The sequence below is a fragment of the Pelophylax lessonae genome (genome assembly GCF_965119305.1).
Source record: "Pelophylax lessonae genome assembly, chromosome: 2".
Taxonomy (NCBI): domain Eukaryota; kingdom Metazoa; phylum Chordata; class Amphibia; order Anura; family Ranidae; genus Pelophylax; species Pelophylax lessonae.
Window position 1 is genome coordinate 745,836,449 of NC_138769.1, and position 24,838 is coordinate 745,861,286.

At 42.9% G+C, this 24,838-nt stretch overlaps 2 protein-coding genes across 2 annotated transcripts in view; one reads left to right on the plus strand and one right to left on the minus strand.

Moving 5' to 3' along the window:
- LOC309548372 (uncharacterized protein) overlaps nucleotides 1–24,838 on the plus strand; it is a gene marked incomplete at both ends in the record, with an annotated part of 1,605,927 nt that overhangs the window by 399,983 nt on the left and 1,181,106 nt on the right.
- The window catches only part of LOC309547866 (uncharacterized protein), a gene marked incomplete at both ends in the record, with an annotated part of 101,907 nt that overhangs the window by 75,477 nt on the left and 1,592 nt on the right, over nucleotides 1–24,838 (minus strand). The window lies entirely within an intron of this gene.

A 24,838-nucleotide genomic window follows, 5' to 3' on the forward strand; every position in this document is an offset into this window, starting at 1 on the left:
CAGACAAGCGCAGCCGCCTGTCCAGAGACAATGTGGACAAGCTCACGTTCATTAAAATGAACCAGGCATGGATCCCACGGGACTTTTCCGTACCTTATGCAGAATAGCAATGGATACCGACCTTACCCACCCATTGTTCCATTTTTGCTCTTTCTCACTCTTTTGGGGTGTACCCTCATTTAAAATTTGTGAAAAGAAGCAGTGTTGGCTACCTCGTCCTCCTCCTCAGGGCCAGATTAACGTAGGGGCTATTGGAGCTGCAGCTCCAGGCCCCTACCTTTTATATAGGCCCCGGGTTGGCCATATTCACTGTTACCGCTCTTCTGTCACTTGTAAACACAGAAGTCTGGCTTCTATGCTCGCTTCCCCAGGCAGCACCCTCAGAACCTCCCCACACAGCGCGAAGGCCGGACAAGGAGGGACAGTTGCCGATGCATGGATGTGTTTATGGGCTTCAGAGACAGCATCCCATGTTGAATTAGGCATGCATGGCTGCACCCTTCCTCCTCTGGGTGCATGCCAAGGCACGGCCCTTAAGGCCCTTCAAAATCCTCAGCACCAAGACCATGATGCTCTTAATCCGGCCCTGGTCCTCCTCCACCGCCGCTTCCACCTACACCGCCCATAGGTGTGCGCAGCCTATTGCATTAGGGTGTGCACCCCAAAGTTGAAATACACATGCATGTGTTTGCCTACATGTACATGGCCCCGATACATTACTCTCCCTGCTGGCAAAGAGAAATAGAGCAGAGCAGGTCCGAGGGAGATCTTTCCCATCTCCTCACTGGCAAACAGAGCGATAATGCTATGTGCCCTAGGTGATTAGGGTGTGCCCAGGTACACCCGGCACACCCTGTGCGCACGCCTATGACACCGCCACATCCACCACCACCTCAACCTCCCTCCTACTCCATATGGGCCTCGTCCTTCAGAGATGAAGAACATTGTTTTATTTTTCTGTTTTTTTTTGTTGTTTTAAGTTATTTCCCTATCCACATTTGTTTGCAGAGCACTTGGCATGCTCTTAACTACGTTTTGCTGCCATTTGCAGCACTCTAGCCCTTTCCATTGGTGTTTTCGAGCCATTTTAGTGCCTTAAAGTTCGGGTCCCCATTGACTTCAATTGGGTTCGGTGTCCGGGAAAAGTTCGGTAAAAGTGCGGGACACGGACCCGGACTTTTTTTTAAAGTTCGGCCGAACCCGTCGAACACGGACATCTAGGTGTCCGCTCAACCCTACTCACAAATCCTCCTTTTCCAGCAGTCTCCAGGAGTCCAGATATAACCTTTGACCAGATGGTATACATTCTCCACCTTTGCACAACATTTTTCCCACAACCTTTCCTACCTGTTGGAGGTGCAATAATGCCCGTTCAACTCTTTTTTGTTTGATCTCTTCCTATTATTATTATCCAAAATACTTACAACATCTTACAAAGCCCTCCACAACTCTTCTTTTCCCCCAGCTACATCACCAACCTTGTCTCAAAATATCAACCAAACCATTCTCTTCACTCCTCACAATACCTCCTACTCTCCTCACCTCCAGGACTTCTCCAGAGCCTTTCCCATCTTCTGCAAGTCTCTACCTCAATCTGTCTGATTATCTTCTACTCTGTATTTAGGTGATCTCTGAAAACCCTTATCTTTAACACATTCACCTTTTCATTTCTGTTATAAAATTTTGCAAATAAATAGCCTTTCATCTTAATTTTAGGCTAAAATGTTTTCTGCTACATTTCTTTGGTAAAAAGAACCCAAATCGGTGTATAGTGATGAGCTTCGTGTTCGAGATGAACCTAACTTCGACTCGAACACTGCCTGTTCGCAGAATAGCGAGCAAATGGGCTTCTTCGCGGGGACTTCGAGTTCCCACATCCATTATTAATTTAATAGGTTTTAATTAATATCCATAATTAAAATCAATCACCTGCTGGCCAAGGGATTCCAACCCACAGTCTCTCACTTGCGCCACAGTCTCTCACTTGCGCCACCGTCAAGCCTGCTTATTAATCTAACACTCTCCCTACCTAACTAACTTCTATCTCGCCGTACACACAATTCCACATTCCTTCAGGGAGAGTGTAGTGAGTTACACAGTTTATCAGATAGTGCCGTCCAGTTCTGGGCACCGGTCCTCAGGAAGGATGTGCTGGAACTGGAGAGAGTCCAGAGAAGGACAACAAAAATAATTAGGGGAATGTTGGACATCAGCTATGAGGAAGACTACAAGCATTGAACTTATTCTCTCTGGAGAAGAGACGCTTGAGAGGGGATATGATAACAATGTACAAAGACTGTACTGGTGACCATAGCATAAGGAACAAACTTTTCAGAGAAAGGGAATACAGTAAAACACGGGGCCACTCACTAAAACTAGAAAAAAATGGTTTAACCTTAAAGTACGTAAGGGAATCTTTAATGTCAGAGCGGTCAGGATGTGGAATTCTCTTCCACAAGCAGTGGCATTAGCAGGGAGCATCGATAGTTTCCAAAAAACGATTAGATGAGCACCTTAAGAACAACATACACGGGTATACAATGTTCGGTTAGCAGCAAACAAACACACACACACAGATTTAACTGGATGGACTGATGTATTTTTTTCAACCTCACTAACTAATGTAACAATGGGGCTCCTGTTTGGCTGTCATATTACAATAGGCCCAGCGGGAAGCAGTTAATAATAAATGTTAAAAATGGAAGCAACTTTTTTTAACCCTTTTTATAGAATTCTGACTTCTGTTTTTTTTCTGCACAGGTGGATTGATGAACCATTTTTTGGTCATGCTTGTCTTGTTACAACAATACAACAAAGTTACATGAGAAGCAAGCAATATGGATGTTATACGTGACTGAAAGTCTTTATTGCAGTTCACTGGAAGATTCACACAGGACACAAGACCTATCCGTGTTCTAAATGTCATGAATGTTTTGAATGCTCTTCAACATTGATCCAACCTCAGAGGACAACAAACGAGAAGTAATTTTAGTGCTCTGGAAGTGACAATGTCTTTACTGTAAAGTCCAACCCATGTATATATGAGAAGTCATTTCAGAAGATATTTCTTGTTTGGAATGTGATAAAGGTTTTACAATGGAGGCAAAAGGTATAACACACCAGAAGGTTCACACTGGAAAGAAGCCATATCCATGTTCTGAATGTGATAAAACTTTTACAATGAAGTCAAATCTTGTCAAACACAAGAGGATTCACACTGGAGAGAAGTCCTATCAGTGTTCTGAATGTGACAAAGCTTTTACACAGAAGTCACATCTTATCACACACCAGATGATTCACACTGGAGAGAAGCCATATCAATGTTCTGAATGTGACAAAGCTTTTACACAGAAGTCACATCTTATCACTCACAAGAGGATTCACACTGGAGAGAAGTCATATCAATGTTCTGAATGTGACAAAGCTTTTACACATAAGTCAGATCTTATCAGACACCAGATGATTCACACTGGTGAGAAGCCATATCAATGTTCTGAATGTGGCAAAGCTTTTATAACCAAGAAAGATCTTATCAGACACCAGAGGATTCACACTGGAGAGAAGCCATATCAGTGTTCTGAATGTGGTAAAGCTTTTACACGGAAGTCATATCATATCACACACCCGAGGATTCACACTGGAGAGAAGTCATATCAGTGTTCTGAATGTGGCAAAGCTTTTACAGTGAAGTCAAACCTTATCGCACACCAGAGGGTTCACACTGGAGAGAAGCCATATCAGTGTTCTGAATGTGGCAAAGCTTTTACAATGAAGTCACATCTTATCAGACACCAGAGGGTTCACACTGGAAGGAAACCATTTTAATGCTTTGAATGTGAGAAATATTATACAGTAAATGCTGCGCTAATGTATCACCAGAGGATTCATAAGCTTCAGCTGCAGAGGGGAAACTCTGGAAGAAGGAGGAATAATAAAGGATTTGCGGGTGTCCCGTTTGTTTCACAGCCCCAATGCCATCCCACAAGCTAGGGAAGTCGTGAAAAGATAAAATGTGACTTTAGAAAAAAAATAAACTAAAATCTGTGAGCAAACTGGAATGTAATGATTGGATGCACTAACTGTAGTGCTTATGTCCATCACACACACACCTAGAAGGGCAGTAAATATTATAACTTTATTTTATTTTTTTCAGATAAGTATCAGTGATTGAACATGTAATGCATTTTCATCATTCACTAACTGAGCTGTGTTCCCAAGTGTTTTCTTCCTTGCCTGAGCGAATACATGACCAACACTGCCTCAGTATCAGAGACTGGGATGGGATCCAATGGCATCTTGCCAAGCCTCTTAAGCCTCAGTGGGAGAGTCCCTTCCAGGTTCTTCTGACAGTTGATACACCATATGCCAGGCTTTGGGGCTCCAGCTATGCTCACCTTATCCAAACTTCCTCTCCCATGATCAATGCCTCCTTTCCATGTTTCATCTCCTCTCATGAATGACCGCTTTGCAGGCAGGTCTGTGGTTGGGACACCAACCAGGGAGAAGTCTCTGTTCAGTAAGAAAGTAACTTTCTAAGCTTCTGTAGGCCTTCAACACTGACTTGCTGCTGTTTATTGGATGCATTTAACAGTACCATTTAATTTCAGCTGGCTACTTTGTGTTACATTTGGTTCTACTGAAAGTCTCCGGGATTCCATCTGGTGAAGAAAGAATGTCCTTGATATCTTCTTCCTCTGTCCAGCTATTATTCATCTCCATAGACTATTTACACAGCACAATGGCAAGAGCTCTGAGCTTACCAAGTGTGTAGTGTGTGGTCACATTCTTACCACTTTTGAGGACTGACATTCCTCCAGTTGGGGTTCACTTTTAACCTTTTTGCTGCCTGACCCCTTTTTGCATTTTTTGCACACGTTTAAAAATCATTTTAGCCTTGAAAATTATGTAAAACCCCCAAACATTATATATTTTCTGAGAGCTCCCTAGAGAATAAAATAGTGGTAGTTCAAATTTATGTCACCCGATATTACCTTAAAGGTATAGGAAACACAAAATTTAAGTGAAAAAAAAAAACTAACGTGAACATTAGGGTGAACATATGCAATCAATTACCCACATTTTGGTAAAATATAAAAGAGGTTGCGCTGAGTAAATGGATACCAAATTTGCCAAACCTTAAATTTGTGTGTGCCTGTAAAATGGCAACAAACTTCAGTCCCCTATATTTTCTATAGGCAATGCTTAAAAAGCCCCCTACATGTATCAGTTTAGTGTTATGGAGGAGGTCTGGTGTTAGATTTATTGCTTTCACTCCCGTGTCCATGGCAACATGTGTATCGCAATCAACTTTTTCACGCGTAGGCACCGCGACGCATGCACTTACGTTTCTACCAGCATATATGTGGAGGTGGAGGGCCTCAAAATTTCTTCGGGAGGGGGGGAGAAATTTTATGTGCTATTTTTTTTTTGCAAATGAATAAAAATATTTTGTAATTTCTGTTTTACTTCCCTTTCATCACATAGGGGACAATGTGATGTTTTTTTAGGTGGCAGTTTTTTTTAACCACTTCTGGACCGGAAGATTTTCCCCCTTAATAACCAGGCCATATTTTGTGATTCGGCGCAGCGTTATTTTAACGGACAATTGGTTCAATGGATTCCTAGTCCTTCCAGATAAAATATACTTCTTGTGTGGAAGGAGCCCCTAAAATGTCTTCTCTTCAATTCCCCCCATAGCTGTACTTTAGGTTATGTTGCTCCTCCCATATCTGTAAGGGAAAGCCTCAATTTCTCCCAATGCTCCCCTGGCCTTCCAGTGAGAAGAAATATTTTCTCAGGAGTGGAAATGTTTTATGCAGTGATCCCTTCATAGACGGGATGGGGAATCTAAGTAATCTAAGATAATTACGATGAACCCGTGTACTGGAGTCATGGATCAGATAACCAATGAGCTGACAGCAGAAGTGTCTCCATCACCTAAGGTGGTGTCACAGAACTGCATGGCTGCTGACTATCTCTCGGAAGCTCAAGGTGGAGTCTACAATCTGGTGTCACATAGAGAGTGTTGTACATTTATTTTAAATCATGAGGATCTCAGAAGGAGATATCTACACAAGGTAAAGGAGTTCCAACAGGCACCTGGGTGGGAGGAAGTGGGATCCATTGTCTTGGATGGGTTTAGTTGGAACTTGGTTGAGTAATATGGTGGGTTTGCTTCTTATGCCATTAGTTGTTACTATAGTTGTGATAATAATTTTCTACATTGGTGTGGTTCTTTCTTTTACTGCCAGAGTTGATTGTACACTTTTTATGCACATGGTTAAATTCACATTTTTAGGCCAGATGATTATTTAAAACTCACAAACATTTTTTTTTTACTCAAAGCAGAGACTCTGGAGAATAAAATGTTGTTAGTTTTATTTTTTTATTTCGGAGGATTTATTTTTTTATGTTGGAGGATATTGGCACAATTTTTTATCAAATGCACATTTTCTGTAAAAAAAAAAAAAAAAGCACTGCAGATAATTTTAGTGCCCACAAACACAATGTATTACCCAATTTCTTTGCTGAAATATAAAATATGAGGTTTGTGTCTTGTATATAGATACCAAACATGTCAAGCTCTAAAAATTGGATGAACTTGTGAAATGGTGACAATCTTCAGTACCTACAAATGTCCCATAGGTGACGCTATACAAACCTTTACAGGTCATCAGTATAAATAGTTATCCATGAATGATGTCCCTAGAGTTATTCCTCTCACTCTGGTGTGTGCAGCGATATGTAAGATGTGTCGTGTGATTGTTGTTTTCCTACATAACCGCACCCAACACTGACATTTCCATATGTATATGGGAACTGGGGGTATAAAATTAGTTTTGTGGTTTGTTTTTTATTTGCAGTGTTTTACTTTAATTTTTTAAACTTTAGTTTAGTTGTTCTCCTTCAGGTCCTCTAACCTTGTAGATGGTGACATGGACTTGTTGTGTGGGAATGAGCAGGAGGGGTTCGGGGTTATCTTCTACCCAATGAGCTTGTTATGGATAAAAGATGAAAGTGTCTTCTGGGAATTTACAGGGATTTGGATGGTTAGAGGGTTACATAAGTGGGCGGGGCTGGTATTAATGAGGGGCGTGTCATATGGTAATCAGTTTCTTAGCATAGATGATATAAATGGTATAAATATATCCTTGAAATGTAAACAATCTATCTCTTTTCTTCTGTTGGTAAAGTGTCACATATATATGATTAATAAAGTTGGATTTTATTTTCACCTCACAATACTGTGGTCTGGGTTCTTCTACAACACATCCACCCAAAAATGTAATCTTCCAGTTATAGAAGTCTGGTGGAATGGGTGACAAGCTGATTGTATCTCTTAGGTCTAGGGGCGGATTGCCCATTTGGGCACTCTGGCACTGTCTGAGGGCCCGTGGTCAGTAGGGGGGTCCTGAAAGAGGCTCAGTCCACTCCTGGAGGTGCCCACAGCTTAATATGCAGAAGAGAGGTTTAAGACTGAAGGAGGCATGGTATTCTTTATGACGGTTTCTGCAGTGCTGGGAGAGGACTCAGGTGCTGGCCGGGATGAGAGAGCGATGGTGGAGCCATGGGGATGGTAGCAGCGGCAGCCACGCCGGCCACCTCTCCCTCTGTGGAATTCAGCAGAGGGGTGGGGCTACCGTCCACATCCCCACCATGGGGGACAGCCAGTGCTGAACTTAGAGAGCTGGAGGTGGCAGAAGGCACTGCAGAGCGGAGTCATCTCATAGCTAGCAACCCGCCTTGTGTGCAGCAGGTCAGTGTGTGATCGCCAGCCCAGCAGTTTAGTGTCACTCTGCTTTATTCTATACCAGCAAGGCTGAGTGTTCCTGCCCATTGCCCATCCCCCAGGTGCTATTCCCTATCCCATATCTAATAACCCTGATTTCTATATACATAGTGAGTGCTATTCCCTATATACTGTATAAGACTGATATGTGTACACTGAGTGCTGGTACCTACCTGCATATATAACACTGACATCTTTATACGGAGTGCCACTCAGTGTACAGATATCAGTGTTATATATAGGGAAGATTCGGGGTGTCTGGCTGTGCAGGGTGGGGGATCCCAGCTACTTACAGATCCTAGAGGGTTCCGCTAGGGGTAAGATGAGTAGATTTATGGTACTTTTTTCCATAGTTTTTATACATTTTATTGCAGTTTGTTTGTCCTAGGGATGGGCCTTGTTTAACCACTTCTGGACTGGAAGGATTTTCCCCTTTAATTACCAGGCCATATTTTTCCATTCGGCACTGCGTTACTTTAACTGACAATTGCGCGGTCGTGCGAAGCTGTAACCAAATAAAATTGACGTCCTTTTTCCCACAAATAGAGATTTTTTGGTGGTATTTGATCACCTCTACAATTTTTATTTTTTTGCGCTATAAACAAAAAAAGAGCGACAAGAAAAAAAAAAAACAATATTTTCACATTCTGATATATAACATTCCCCAAAAAAAATTAAAAAATCCAAATTTTTTAACATTAACATTAAAATAAAAAATAAAAAAACAATATTTTTCACATTCTGCTATATGACATTCTAAAAAAAAATAAAATAAATAAATACATTTTTTTTACATTTTAGGCCAATTTGTATTCTGCTACATATTTTTGGTAAAAAAAAAAAAAAAAATACCATAAGCGTATTTTGATTGGTTTGTGCAAAAGTTATTGCATCTACTAACTATGGGAAAGATTTTTGTCATTTTTTTTTTTTTTTACTAGTAATGGCGGCAATCTGCGATTTTTTTTTTTTTTTTTGGGACTGCAACATTGCGGCGGACAGATCGGACCCCTAACTGACACTTTTGGGGGAAACAGTGACATTACTACAGTAATCAGTGCTAAAAATATGCACTGTCACTGTACTAATGACACTGGCAGGGAAGGGGTTAACACTGTACGTGATCAAGGGGTTAAATGTAAGCCTAGGGTAGTGATTCTAACTGTGGGGGGGTTGGGCTTGTGAAATGATCAGAGAGACATGCAATCCTATATAGAAGGATCACATGAGCTCTGTGATCATTGCAGGGAGAAGGACGGGCGGCTGTGTTTACAACATTCGACCGTCCTTCTCTCTCAGTGGGGAGAGATCGCGGGTGTCAGGTGGCAATCGGGGCCGCCTGACACACGTGCCAGCTTCCTCGTTGACGATCGGGGGTGGGAGTGCGCTGCTGCCAGCGCACGCTCGTCCCCTGGCTCCTCCCAGGCAAATGACATACCAATACGTGCTTTTGCCTGGGAGAGCCACTCTGCCGCCATATATATACAGTATACGGTCAGCAAGTGGTAAATAAGAGGACCGTCTTTTCAGTTCACGTTAAGGAATTCATTGGTAGTATTTCTTCCCTCTAGTTGCCGATTCTAATCCTGTTCTGAATTTCCTCCTACCTTGTAACCTCAAGGCAGACGCGGACAGACTCCATGGAGACATTTTACTTATAAATAAATCTGTGTAAACTTTTCTACCTATTTGTATGAATGTTATTCTGTTCAGCCAGTTATGTTATTTATGTCCCCCTGCCAGACAGCAGAGTCAGGTTGTGACCTCACTTTTCTCTGCACTGTATAAGGAATTCAGATTGGTCACCACCCTGCCCCCTCCTGTGACTGAACAAAGAAGAAGAAACTGTCACTACTGCCCCTCCCCCTCCAGTGTGACTATAGCACAGTGAGTATATGATAGTTTAAAAAAAACTACCAAAATTTGATATATTTTCTGAAAGCAGAGACCCTGTAGAATAAAAAGATGGTGGTTGGAATTTTTTCGGTCACACAATATTTGTGTAACTTTTTATCAGTTCTACATTCTCAGTAAACTATACGTTCCAATAAATGTTAGTGCAGACAAAGCACAATATAATACCACATTGTTTGTAGAAAATAAAAGATGAAGTTGTGTGGAGTAAAAGGATACAAATCCTGTGTGTGTCCATGAGACTGGGAGAATTACAGCGCCCAAAATGATCAATAGGTGACATTTTCACTGCTTGTGGACCGCCCACTGCGTTCTTACTGCGGCCGAGCGGCCCCGCTGTGCTGGATGAGGTACATGGATGACATCCAGCATTTCCAGGTAGGGGGCGCTCCCACCACCCCATCTGTGCTGTCATTCAGTGCAGCACAAGTCGGTCAGCAGGTCCCAGCCAATGATTTTTGGCCTGGACCTGCTGATTGGCTGTACGGAATCACAGATCAGCCGTGTCAATGTTTTGTAATCACAGACACAGGAACTGCACCGTTCTTCTCTCTCTCTGAGCCCTTTTCTGTTCAGAGAGAGAAGAAAGCAGACCTGTGTGACTCCAATCAGCACATTTACACTTCCACACACTTAGTGAGGCACATTTAACCCCTTGATCTCCCTCCAGGTAACCCTTTCACTGCCCTCTCACAGTGTCATTAGTACAGTGTACAGCATTTTCACTGATCACTGTATTAGTGTCACTAGTGACTTCAGATAACGTCAGAGTCAGTCAGTGTCCCTCCCAGATAGCGTCAGATTGTCCGCCACACTATCGCCATCCACATTTAACTCCTTTATTGCCAGAAACATTATCAAACTCACACTATAACCGCCAATATTGATATAGAGTCTGAACATGGATCAGTATATTGATCACAAACAGAACTTTACCAGTGTCCCCAATAGTGTAGTGTCCCCAAAAATGCAGTGTTAGTGGGATCAGCCCCATTCTCTGATCACTGCCACCTCTGATACATTGTACACAAAACCTCAGTGTTAGAAAGATCAGGCCTGATCTCTGCAGCACTAGCAGGGAAATCTTATTTCTAGCACACAAACCATCACTGACAGCCAGGAGCTCTTTTTCCCGTGAGTCGCACTAGGTACCTGTAAATTTACTGCCCAAAATGTCCAAAGAAAGGTCCACTAGTGAGGAGGCCTACAGGATTCTGAGTATGACAGATGAGAGTGAAGGGGAATCCTCTCTATCAGAATCCGGATCAGAACATGAGCCTGTGGAAAGCAGCGGCACCCTGACAGGGAGCTCAGACGATGGAGAAGATGTCCCTGCTAAGATCAGACGTACCCAACCCCAGGTTACTGAGGTGCTAGAAAAGCAGAGTTCTGCTCATATGCAGCAGAGTGCCAGTACTAGCGCTGCTCCAGAGGCCTCGTACATCCTGGCCTTTTACACTCCAGCACTGCAGTATCTCATGGTGATGTGGAGAGTCCCAGAAGTGCAGTACAAGCTGGTAAGGAGGCCGGCACTAATAGCGGAGTGCAAGCGCAGCCACCAAGATTACAAGCACAGGCCTGTAGAGTCCATTCAGAGGTGCTTGTGAACTCTAATTGGCTGCCCCCAGATTCAGCAGAACTCATTACCCTCCCCCCCATTCACAGCCCAGCTCAGGGTTCAGATGGAATCCGGCCCTGACTTTTTTTTAGCTGTTTTTCACAGAAAACCTCTTTAATTTGATTGTGGACCAAACTAATCTTTATGCTGACCAGTATATCGCCGCCAACCCAAACACATACCTTGCCAGGAAACTTGAGTGGAAACCTGTCACAATTTCTGAATTTAAGACTCTTTTGGACCTAACCCTTAATATGAGCATTACAAAAAAAAACAAATGAATTGCAGTCATATTGGTCCACAGATTCATCATATCCCCGTGTTCTCTGCTGCAATGGCCAGGCATAGATAGGAGAAAATAATGGGTTTGATGCACTTCAATGACAATACACTTGCAGCAAAAAATAAGATCTTCCATGGACTCAACATTCCTCTCAGCAAATACCATGGGGTGTATACTTTCCAAAAAGGGGTCATTTAGGGGATGTTTTACTGACCTGGCATTTAGGAGCCTCTGAAAATGTGATAGGTAGTCAGGAAACCCAATGTGCCTTGAAAGCCTGAAGGTGGTCATTGGATTTTGGGGACCTGTATGTGGCTAGACTGCCAAAAAGTCTCGCACATGTGGGATCCCCATATTCCAGAGAAGTAGCAGAATGTGTTTTGGGGTGTAATTCCACATATACCCATTGCGTGTGTGAGGAATATCTCACTAAAATGACAACTTTGTGTAAAATATATATATATATATATATATACATTTTTTTTCCAACAACTTCCTGGCAAAAAAAAATCTTCTATGGATTCAGCATGTCTCTGAGCAAACATCTTCCAAAAAGGGGCCCTTTGTGGGATGTTTGTACTGTCTTGAAATTTTAGTGCCTCAAGAAATATGACCTGAATCATCATATGCCCGTGTTCTCTGCTGCATCCATCCATGACTGATCAATGTACCGGCTCATTGCCTGTACCATGTGATCACTGTGACCAATCACAGCAGATCACATGACATTTGTAAACAATAGATGGCTTACTTTCATACAATCCATTTTGTACAATTGTGGAGCTAGCTGTGATTGATCACACTGATCAAATAGTACAGACTGGGCCAATCACAGCCCATCTGTACCACGTGATTAAATGTAATCAATTATGGCTAATCACAACAAAGCAGACCAAATGAATCTGTTTCAGTCAGTAAAAATGGTTGATCGGGTTAGTATAATGTACTAGTATAAACAATCAAAATTTGTAAAACAAAAAAAAGCAAGATCCCTTCCCCAGAGTAGTACAATGTTACTATGGTAACACTGTATTGCTCTGGTAACAGTGTTTAAAAAAATTGTAAAAAAAGTAATAAAAAGGAAAAAAATATTATTTTCATATTATTATCTTTTTTTTTTACATACTGTCACCAGTTAGTGTCCCGGATCACCATCACACCCATTATATGACAATGCTGTATTGCACTGGTGACAGTATTTTAAAAGAAAATGTGACTTTTTTTTTTTAATTTTCCCAAAAATTGTGACAAAAAATTACAACTTCAAAAAACTTGCCATGCCTCTTACTAAATACCCTGGACTTTCTAAAAGGGATAATTTGGGTGGGGGAGGGGATATTTGTACTGTCCTGCCATTTTCAGCCCTCAAGAAATGAGATCAGCCGTCAGTACATCAGGATTGATCGATTTTCAGTAGTTACTCATACAGCAGTTTGTGGACTCTATAACAATCCTACAGACTAAATAATGTACACTGATTTGGGTTATTTTCATAAAAAATGTAGCAGAATACATTTTGGCCTAAACTTCTGAAGGAAGATTATTCATTTCCAAATTTCTTAACAGTAACAGAAAAAAAAAAAAACTTTTTTTTTTCAATATTTTTTGTAGTTTTTCATTTATTTAGCAAACAATAAAAAATCAAGTGGTGATTAAATACTACCAAAACAACATTCTATTTGTGTGGAAAAAAATTATAAAAATTTCTAATGATTACAGTGTTGCATGACTGCGTAATTGTCATTCAAAGTGTGACAGCTCTGAAAGATGAAATCTAGCCTGGGCAGCAGTGTTGCCAACCGTCTGTATATTTAGGGACAGCCCGTAAAATCAGGGCACTTTTCTCCTGCCCGCAAATTCCCGTAGCAGGAAAAAAGTGCCCGTTAAAACGACGGCTGCGGCGAGACAAACTGACTGCGCATGCACGGCTTTCGCCTCTCGGTCACTCACAGTCAGTCAGTCAGTCTCATCATCTCCTCCTCCCCCGCCTGTGCCCTGCCCACATGGCCTACATAGAATTTTCCCTCCACTGCCGCCGTGGACCGCGCACAAGCAAGCCAGGAGGAAGGAGCCTGCTGCCTGCCGGAGGTGGACCGCGTGTGGAGAGGAGTCAGATGAGACGACGGACACCGACCGACCCGACCAGCCCAGGACTGTCTGCAGCTGCACCAGCCAGCTGAGCTCCCACCCCGGCGTCCCCCCACGATGAGGATCCATCCATCTCTGGGCTGGCCTGGCACAGACAGACACCACACCATCGGCCATCCACTGTCTCTCGAGTTTCGTGGACTCCATCTGATGATCTTCTTCTCCAGACCATGAGTACTCCTCCTAGGCTCCTACTAGTCTCCTCTCCTCACTCCCAGTCCCCCCCAGGCCCCACCTGCCACCTCCGACCCCCTCAGCCCTGGCCTGAGCCCAGGGGGCAGGGCTGCAGAAGGATCCATCCATCCAGGATTCCATCCATGGCCTCTCCTCACTCCCAGTCCCCCCCAGGCCCCACCTGCCAGTGCCACCTCTGACCCCCTCAGCCCTGGCCTGAGCCCAGGGCAGGGCTGCTGAAGAATCCATCCATCCAGGATTCCATCCATGGCCTCTCCTCGCTCCCAGTCCCCCCCCAGGCCCCACCTGCCAGTGCCACCTCTGACCCCCTCAGCCCTGGCCTGAGCCCAGGGCAGGGCTGCTGAAGAATCCATCCATCCAGGATTCCATCCATGGCCTCTCCTCCCTCCCAGTCCCCCCCAGGCCCCACCTGCCAGTGCCACCTCTGACCCCTCAGCCCTGGCCTGAGCCCAGGGAAGGGCTGCTGAAGAATCCATCCATCCAGGATTCCATCCATGGCCTCTCCTCACTCCCAGTCCCCCCCAGGCCCCACCTGCCACCTCTGACCACCTCCTGTACCATGTCCGCAGTCTCTAACCATCTCGTCTTTTATCATGTCTGCAGGGGAGTCTGGACACTGGAGAGGAGTCAAGAGTGAGAGCGCCGCCGGGGTGGGGGTCACGGGAGAAGTCAGATGTGTGGGGCCTGCAGAGTGGAGACCAGAGCCGTCTGAGTGAGCCCTGCACAGTGCACCTGAGAGGAGGTAAGTGACAGCACCGCCAGACCAGTCTGATGGGGGGTCACTGATATAAAGATCCCTCTATATTAGTAACCCCCCATATCTTAATGTATTCACTCTGTGGAAGGTGGTCTCTGGTCACCAGATTGCCCCCCACATCAGAGTTCCTGGCGTTCCCCTTTACATCAGAGTCTGCAGGATTCTCCCCTTACAGTGCGAAGGGGGAAACTCTGCGGACCCTGATATAAAAGGGAACTCTGATGTAAAGGGGAATGCAGTGGACTCTGATATAAGGCGTTTTCTGGTCACCAGAGCACCCACTTAAATCAGAGTTCCCCCTTAAATCAAGATCTGCAGCATTCCTCTTTATGTCAGAGTTACACTGTAAGGGGGAATGCTGCACACTCTGATATATGGGGGAACACTGTGCTGGCTGGGTTATATTAATCTGATCTTCATGTAAATGGAGAAATATGGTTTTTGACTTTTGTTTAACCTAAACACATTGCTAATAGCACTATCTACATGTTTATAGTTTTAGTATTGATATTTGCACGGTTTAGTACTGAAAACAGCCTGTTTATGTACATTTTTGCAATGCCAGTAAAAAATTGGTGCCGTCCGTAAATTTGGACATTCTGCCAGTAAATTTCCCTCCGGGGGGGGGGGGGGTTGGCAACACTGCTGGGCAGGAAGGAGGTAAAAGTTCCCGGAACTGAAGTGGTTAAAGTAGCACAGTGCTGAATTGCAAAACAAGCCCTGGACATGAAGGGGGTAAAACCTTTCAGAGGTCAAGAGGTTAATAAATCTTGCTTTAATTGTACACAGTTTGGTTTTAGCTTCATGTGATATTTCTTGTGGCTGCAGTTCTTCTGAGCTCCACAAGGTGGCAATCTCACTTATACAGAGACAGGAAATCTCTCTGGAAGACAGGAAGTGAGATATGGTACAGACAGGAAATGAAGTGAGGTACAGACAGGAAATGAGGTAAGGTACAGACAGGAAGTGAACTGTGGTACAGACAGGAAGTGAGGTACAGACAGGGAGTGAAGTACAGACAGGAAGTGAAGTGAGGTACAGACAGGAAGCTCCATGTGGGAGGAATTATAGAGGAGACGTTGCTGGAAGTATCAGTGGAGGAGGTAATGAGATTGTATTTTATCATATCTCCCATCACTCTCCCTTGTAGGGCTCCATATTTCTCTGTCCCTCTTTTTGGTCTGATGTACACACAGACATATGAACATACAATATAACGCCACAAAGTCTTCATATCGCTCTCAGATTTCCCTCAGATATCAGATTATTTCATGTACTGAAGTGAAAACACTGATATAAAAGAAAAGTAATGGTGAAATAAAACATAAGTGGGTGTAACTGATCACATTGTCACCAAACGTCACCCCCAAATAAAAGTTTTCCCTGTAAGGGTCCGGTCACACCAGGAACTGCACGTTTCTCATGAATTTCCACATGTGCGTTTACATGCGTTCTCAGTGCATTTTTTAGCATTGAGAAGGACAGGGGATCAAAGGAGACAAACTTGTGTTTTGTCCCCAGAGTCACATTGCGTTGTGTTTACTCCCATGTACATGCGTTTATATACTCACAAAATCAGATGTTTGAAGACTCATCCAAACCACATGTCAGTGTTTATCATCCACCTGGATGGAGATCCCTCTTTGGATGGGATGATCCCTCTGCACAGTGCTGGACTGGTGAAGCCTGACAGGGAGAGCAGCAGCTGCTGCCGCTATATCACACAGGCAGGCCGCCGCATGGACTTTTTATTTTATTTTTTCATCTTTCAAAACCTTGTGACAAAAATGAGATCTGCAAAATACTCACCATGCCTCTTATCAAATACTTTGGGGTGTCTACTTTCCAAAAAGGGGTGATTTGGAGGTGTTTGTTCTATCCTGGCATTTCAGGACCTCCGAAACTTTGATAGGTAGTGAGGAAGAGAAATACGCCCTTTGAAAGCCTGAAGGTGGTCATTGGATTTTGGGGACCTGTATGTGGCTAGACTGACAAAACCTCTCTCACATGTGGGATCCCCATACTCAGGAGAAGTAGCAGAATGTGTTTTGGGGTGTAATGTCACATATATCCATGGCTTGTGTGAGAAATATCTCATTAAAGTGACAACTTTGTGTACAAAAAAGAAAAACAATTTTTTGTCATATTCAAAAATTGCGATAAATAAAATCTTCCATGCACTCACCATGCCTCTCAGCAAATATCTCTGGGGCGTCTACATTCCAAAAAGGGGTCATTTTGGGGGTTTATGTACTGCCGTGGCATTTTAGTACTTCAAGAAATGTGATAGGCAGTCAGAATGTAAAAGCTGTGTAAATTCCAGTATATATCCCATAGTTTGTAGACTGTATTGTATTCTGCTACATGTCTTTGATACAAAAAAATACATTTTGTCCTAAATTAATGAAAAAAATAGATTTTATTGGATATTTTATGAAGGGGGGGGGGGACCTTCTGAAGCTAAAGAGGTTAAATTGCATTTATGTGCCAAGAAATAACTTTAATGTATTTTTTTACTAAAATTTTGCCTTTTATAAAGCATTGCTCTAATATCATGTAACATAAATAAATTAGAACCTCCAACATTTTATTCTCTAGGGTGTCTGCTGTCAATAGATATATATATAATATATTGGGGGTTTTAAGTAATCTTCAGGCCATAAAATGATTTTTAAAACATGTAAACAAAAAAATAAAAAACAGTTAATAAATGGCTCCAGGATTCAAGTGGACCCTTTATTACACACTGAGTCCAGGAAGCCACAGAGAGACCACGTTTCCCCTGACTTCCTCTCCAGGCTGTGATCCCACTCTAGTTGGGCGCCACCTACAGTGGAAGAAGAAGACTGCACCTGCCTACATCTGCTTTATGCTTTGTCTGATCAGGATGACGGGCATTTCTCCCTGAACGCAGAGTGCCCTAAACAGGAGGTAAACGTGGTGCAGCATTTAGCCCAGTCCAGCTGTAGTGTAGACTTTGACAGGCTGCAGGCAGCGGGGGTGGACGCTGTGCCTGTGCCTACCAGGTGTATTATACCGCCAGCATTGCACACACAGGGACTGGACCCCCCATGTACAAGGGACCTAAGAGATACAATCAGCTTGTCACCCATTCCACCAGACTCCTATAACTGGAATATTACATTTTTGGGTGGATGTGTTGTAGAAGAACCCAGACCACAGTATTGTGAGGTGAAATATCATCCAACTTTATTAATCATATATATGTGACACTTTACCAACAGAAGAACAGAGATAGATTGTTTACATTTAAAGGATCTATTTATACCATTTTTATCATCTATGCAATGAAACTGATTACCATATGACACACCCCTCATTAATACCAGCCCTGCCCACTTATGTAACCCTCTAAACATCCAAATCCCTGTAAATTCCCAGAAGACACTTTCATCTTTTATCCATAACAAGCTCATTGGGTAGAAGATAACCCCAAGCCCCTCCTAATCATTCCCACACAACAAGTCCATGTCACCATCTACAAGGTTAGAGGACCTGAAGGAGAACAAGACCATGACCACCAGGACCATCGCCTGACTGAAGCCATGCTCACATTTCTTTCTAATGCTGCTTTTATGGTCTCCTCAGATACAGATCTGGCAGATGTACATTAGTGTAACCCTTTCACTCCAATCTGTGCTTGACCATCTTTTTTGGGGTACAGAGGTGACATTTGGGGTCTAACGTCTCTTTAAAGAGGACCTGTGACCAGCAATATGCTATCACATGAAGGGCTATCAACCCCCTATGTGATAGAAATAAAGTTGAGGGAAAAGTTAAAACAAACTTAAAGTATCACACTGTAAATAATAAAAACACACAAAAAAAAAATGTACCCCCCCCCCCCCGTGTACATATAGTAAACGCCAGTGCTGGGTGCGGTTATGTAGGAAAACAACAATCACACGACACATCTTACATATCGCTGCACACACCAGAGTGAGAGGAATAACTCTAGGGACATCATTCATGGATAACTATTTATACTGATGACCTGTAAAGGATTTTAGAGCGTCACCTATGGGACATTTTTGGTATTGAAGTTTGTCACCATTTCACAAGTCCATCCAATTTTTAGAGTTTGACATGTTTGGTATCTATATACAAGACACAAACCTCATATTTTATATTTCACCAAATAAATTGGGTAATAAATTGTGTTTGTGTGCCCTAAAATTATCTGCAGTGCTTCTTTTTTTTACAGAAAATGTGCATTTGATAAAAAAAATTGTGCCAATATCCTCCGAAATAAAAAATTAAAACTACCAACATTTTATTCTCCAGAGTCTCTGCTTTGAGAAAAAAAAAAATGTTTGTGAGTTTTAAATAATCATCTGGCCTAAAAATGTGAATTTAACCATGTGCATAAAAAATGTACAATCAACTCTGGCAGTAAAAGAGAGAACCACACCAATGTAGAAAATTATTATCACAACTATAGTAACAACTAATGGCTTAGGAAGGAAACCCACCATATTACTCAACCAAGTTCCAACTAAACCCATCCAAGACAATGGATCCCACTTCCTCCCACCCAGGTGTCTGTTGGAACTCCTTTACCTTGTGTAGATATCTCCTTCTGAGATCCTCATGATATAAAATAAATGTACAACACTCTCTATGTGACACCAGATTGTAGACTCCACCTTGAGCTTCCCAGAGATAGTCAGCAGCCATGCAGTTCTGTGACACCACCTTAGGTGATGGAGACACTTCTGCTGTCAGCTCTGCTATAACATCAATGGTCTCATTGGTTATCTGATCCATGACTCCAGTACACGGGTTCATCCTAATTATCTTAGATTACTTAGATTCCCCATCCCGTCTATGAAGGGATCACTGCATAAAACATTTCCACTCCAGAGAAAATGTTTCTTCTCACTGGAAGGCCAGGGGAGTATTGGGAGAAATTGAGGCTTTCCCTTACAGATATGGGAGGGGCAACATAACCTAAAGTACAGCTATGGTGGAATTGAAGGGAAGACATTTTAGGGTGCTCCTTCCACACAAGAAGTTTATTTTATCTGGAAGGACTAGAAATCCATTGAACCAATGGGGATTAAACATTCTGCAATTACATTGAGAACCATGAAATGTTACTGGCCTGTGATTGGCTCTCCTATTGTTAGCGAGGTAAGTGAGACTTCCCTTGTCGGTGTCATTAATGGAATTTAAGAATCCATGCAAAATGTTTCTCCTAAAACCAAAAAGGTGACCCCCTTGGGTAGGTACCCATCCTAATATTCCTAATATGAGTTTGTAGTCCCGGCTACTACAGGAAAGATGAGGGCAATCATTTACACCTTTTACAGCAGGACAGTAAATATCAGAACACAATTCATACATAAGACCAACAGCAAGAAGTCTGCTAGCTTAATGTGTAATGCAATCTGTCATTATCATTCCCAGAGTTCCCTCTGCAAAATCGTTTTATCACCTGTTATCCTGTCTGTAGATCTGTTATTTTCCCACCTTCTGTAACAGGGTGACAACCCCCATCATTCTGCAGTAACATTACACAGCAGCGTTGTCACCCTGTACAGGGAAGTCTTAGATAGATTATAAGCAAATGTGTAAGGTAAAGTCTACAGGCTTGGAAAGATCAGTTTGTAATTGGATAAAAAATTGGCTAAAAGATAGAATTTGGAGAGTAGTGGTCAATGATTCTTACTCTGAATGGTGTAAGGTTCTCAGTGGTGTACCCCAAGGTTCAGTGTTGGGACCCTTACTTTTTAATACCTTTATAAATGATATTGGGTCTGGGATTAAAAGTAGCATTTCAGTCTTTGCAGATGACTCAAAGCTTTGCAGTGGAATAACTTCCCTACAGGATGTCTCCAACTTACAAGCTGACCTCAATGCACTGTTTCATTGGGCAACTATGGGGTAAATGAGGTTTAATGTTGATAAATGTAAAGTTATGCACTTGGGGGTAAGAATATGCATGAATCATACATACTAGGGGGAGAAGGATCTGGGGAAATCCATAGCAGAGAAGGATCTGGGGGAATCCATAGCAGAGAAGGATCTGGGGGAATCCATAGCGGAGAAGGATCTGGGGGAATCCATAGCGGAGAAGGATCTGGGGGAATTCATAGCGGAGAAGGATCTGGGGGAATTCATAGCTGAGAAGGATCTGGGGGAATCCATAGCGGAGAAGGATCTGGGGGAATCCATAGCGGAGAAGGATCTGGGGGAATTCATAGCGGAGAAGGATCTGGGGGAATCCATAGCGGAGAAGGATCTGGGGGAATTCATAGCGGAGAAGGATCTGGGGGAATTCATAGCGGAGAAGGATCTGGGGGAATTCATAGCTGAGAAGAATCTGGGGGAATTCATAGCTGAGAAGGATCTGGGGAAATCCATAGTGGAGAAGGATCTGGGGAAATCCATAGTGGAGAAGGATCTGGGGAAATCCATAGCGGAGAAGGATCTAGGAGAATCCATAGCAGAGAAGGATCTGGGAGAATCCATGGCGGAGAAGGATCTGGGTGTTCTGATAGATCCTAAGCTAAATAATAGCATGCAATGCCAAGCTGTTGTTTCCAAAGCAAGCAAAGTCCTTTCTTGTATAACAGAGGCATGGACTCCAGAGAGAGAGAGAGAATTTTCCCCCTCTACAAATCATTAGTAAGACCTCATCTGTAATATGCAGTTTAGTTTTGGGCTCCAGTTCTTAAAAAGGATATCAGGGAACTGGAGAGAGTGCAGAGAAGGGCAACCAAACTGATAAGAGGCATTGAGGAGAGATTAAAGGAACTGAATTGATTCTCTCTTGAGAAGAGGAGATTAAGGGGGGATATGATCACCATGTATAAATTCATAAGGGGGGATATGATCACCATGTATAATACATAAGGGGGGATATGATCTCCTTGTATAAATACATAAGGGGTCCATATAGCGAACTTGGCGTTGAATTGTTCACTTTAAGGTGAACACAGAGGACAAGGGGGCACTCTTTACGTCTAGAGGAAAATAGATTTCATCTCCAAATACAGAAAGGTTTCTTCACCGTAAGAGCTGTGAAAATGTGGAATAGACTCCCTCCAGAGGTGGTTCTGGCCAGCTCACTAGATTGCTTTATAAAAGTCCTGGATTCTTTCCTGGATGTTCATAATATAAATGGCTACTAGGATTTATAGGTAAAGTTAATCCAGGGAATATCCGATTGCCTCTATGGGGATCAGGAAGGAATTGTTTCCCCTGCTGTAGTAAATTGGATCATGCTTTGCTGGGGTTTTTCGCCTTCCTCTGGATCATCTGTGGGTATAGGATTGTGTATATGGGATTGTATGATTGGGTTTTCTTTACTGTTTTTTTTTTTTAAATGGTTGAGCCAGATGGACTTGTGTCTTTTTTCAACCTGACTAACTATGTAACTATGTGTAAGTAAGACACACAACAGAAAAAGCCCAACTTCAGCTAACGCTTCTAAAGCAGTTACAGCAACAGGGGTTTTTTCTAAGGGTTAAACCCTCCATATGAATTAAAACTGACAGTAAGCAACCCCTCCAACTGCCATTTTTTGCCAAATTGCTAAACCTTCAATAGGAAGTAGAATAAAATAGATCAACTGGGAGGATCAACAAGTAATAAAAATGTTACAAGGGGAGACTCGGAAAAACAAAAACTTGTTTGCTAATGACTGATCTTTTAGACCCTGCAGGACTCATTAACCTGTTGCCGACCACCCGCCACCTTTTTACTGTGGCAGTGTGGCTCTCCTGCACAAACCAACGTAGACCTACATCGGTTGCGCACCTGCAGTTAGGGGGGCGAGCGCACACACTGCCGCCGGCACGTTCCTGCCCCACTCAGCAACGGGGTAGCCAATGCACGGGTCAGGCGGCTCCGATCCCCGCTGAGAGAGGACGGTCAGATGTTGTAAACACAGCTGACCATTCTTCTCCCTGGAATGATCACAGAGCCCCTGTAATCCTTCTATATAGGATCACAGGTCTCTAAGATTATTTCACAAACCACGCCCCCCCCCCACAGTTAGAATCACACCCCTAGGCTCACATTTAACCCCTTGATCACCCACAATGTTAACTCCTTCCCTGCCAGTGTCATTATTACAGTGACAGTGCATATTTTTAGCAGTGATTTCTGTAGTAATGTCACTGGTCCCCCCAAAATTGTCAAAAATGGCAGTCCGATCTGTCCACCGCAATGTCGCAGTCCAGCTAAAAATCGCCGCCATTACTAGTAAAAAAAAAAAAAAACAATAAAAATGGCTTAAATCTTTCCCGCAGTTAGTAAACGCAATGACTTTTGCGCAAACCAATCAAAATCCGCTTATTGTGATTTTTTTCTTTTTACTAAAATTATGTAGCAGAAAACAAATTGGCCTAAAATGTTAAAAAAATTTGATATTTAAATTTTTTTTGAGAATGTTAAATAGCAGAAAGTGAAAAATTTGTTTTCTGTTTTTCAGAATTGTCGCTCTTTTTTTGTTTATAGCGCAAAAAATAAAAATCACACAGGTGATCAAATACCACCAAAAGAAAGCGCTGTTTGTGGGGAAAAAAAGGGACATCAATTTTATTTCGGTACAGCAACGGCTGGGTGCGCAATTGTCAGTTAAATTTAACGCTGTGTTGAATTGAAAAATATGGCCTGGTCATTAGGGGAAAAACCTTCCAGTCAAGAAGTGGTTAAAAAAACTGTCACCTAAAATACATCACATTGTCCCCTATGTGATGAAAGGGAAGTAAAACAAAAATTACAAATATTTTTATTTTTTTGCAAAAAAATTGGTTACACCCAAGCACATAAAATTTCCCCCCGAAGAAATTTTGAGGCCCTCTTCCTATATGCTCGTAGAAACGTAAGCGGATGCGTCGGGGCACCTACGCATGAAAATGTTGATTGCAATACACAGGTTGCCATGCACACGGGAGTGAAAGCATTAATTCTAGCACCAGACCTCCTCCATAACACTAAACTGATACATGTAGGGGGCTTTTTAAGCATTGCCTATAGAAAATATAGGGGACTGAAGTTTGTTGCCATTTCACAGGCACACACAAATTTAAAGTGGAGTTCCACCCTATTTTTATACTTACCTCCATCTTCTCGCTCCGGGTCACCTGAAAAAGAAATGGATAATCGCATATTTTTTTTTTTTTACTTACCTCGTAGCGAAGAAAATATACTTACCTTACTTCCTTCTTCCTCCTTCCTCGGCCGCGGCCCGTCGTCACTTCCTGGCTCTGCAATGATTCCTGGGAGCTGGACGTCATAGCTCCCAGGAATCATTGCGCCTGCACCGGCCCCGACGTCAGTTCCGGGTCGCGCGCGTCATCCCCTTCTAAACAGCTTCTGGGCATGCCCAGAAGCTGTGGAGGGGTGACGCGCGCGACCCGGAAGTGACGTCGGGGCCGGCGCAGAGCATCGTGGGACCACAGAAGGCGGAAGAAGACGCCGAAGAGGACGCGCTGGCTTCAAGCTGCCCACATCTGAGATGGCAGCGCTGGACAAGACGTTTGCAAGGTAAGTATTTCGTCTTGCAGGTAAGTGCAACCCGGGACAGATCAGAGGCTAGCCATTGTGGAATGCACTAGCCCTGACTGTCCCGGGGGTATTAAAAAAAAAAAAAAAAAATCCAGGGTGGAACTCCGCTTTAAGGTTTGGCAAATTTGGTATCCATTTACTCAGCGCAACATCTTTTATATTTTACCAAACATGTGGGTAATTTATTGCATATGTTCACCCTAATGTTCACGTTAGGTTAAATTTTGTGTTTCCTATACCTTTAAGGTAATATCGGGTGACATAAATTTGAACTACCACTATTTTATTCTCTAGGGAGCTTTCAGAAAATATATAATGTTTGGGGGTTTTACATCATTTTCAAGTCTAAAATGATTTTTAAACGTGTGCAAAAAATGCAAAAAAGGGGTCAGGCAGCAAAAAAGGTCACAGTTGAACCCCAACTGGAGGAATGTCAGTCCTCAAAAGTGGTAAGAATGTGACCACACACTTCACACTTGGTAAGCTCAGAGCTCTTGCCGCTGTGCTGTGTGAATAGTCTATGGAGATGAATAATAGCTGGACAGAGGAAGAAGATATCAAGGACATTCTTTCTTCACCAGATGGAATCCCTGA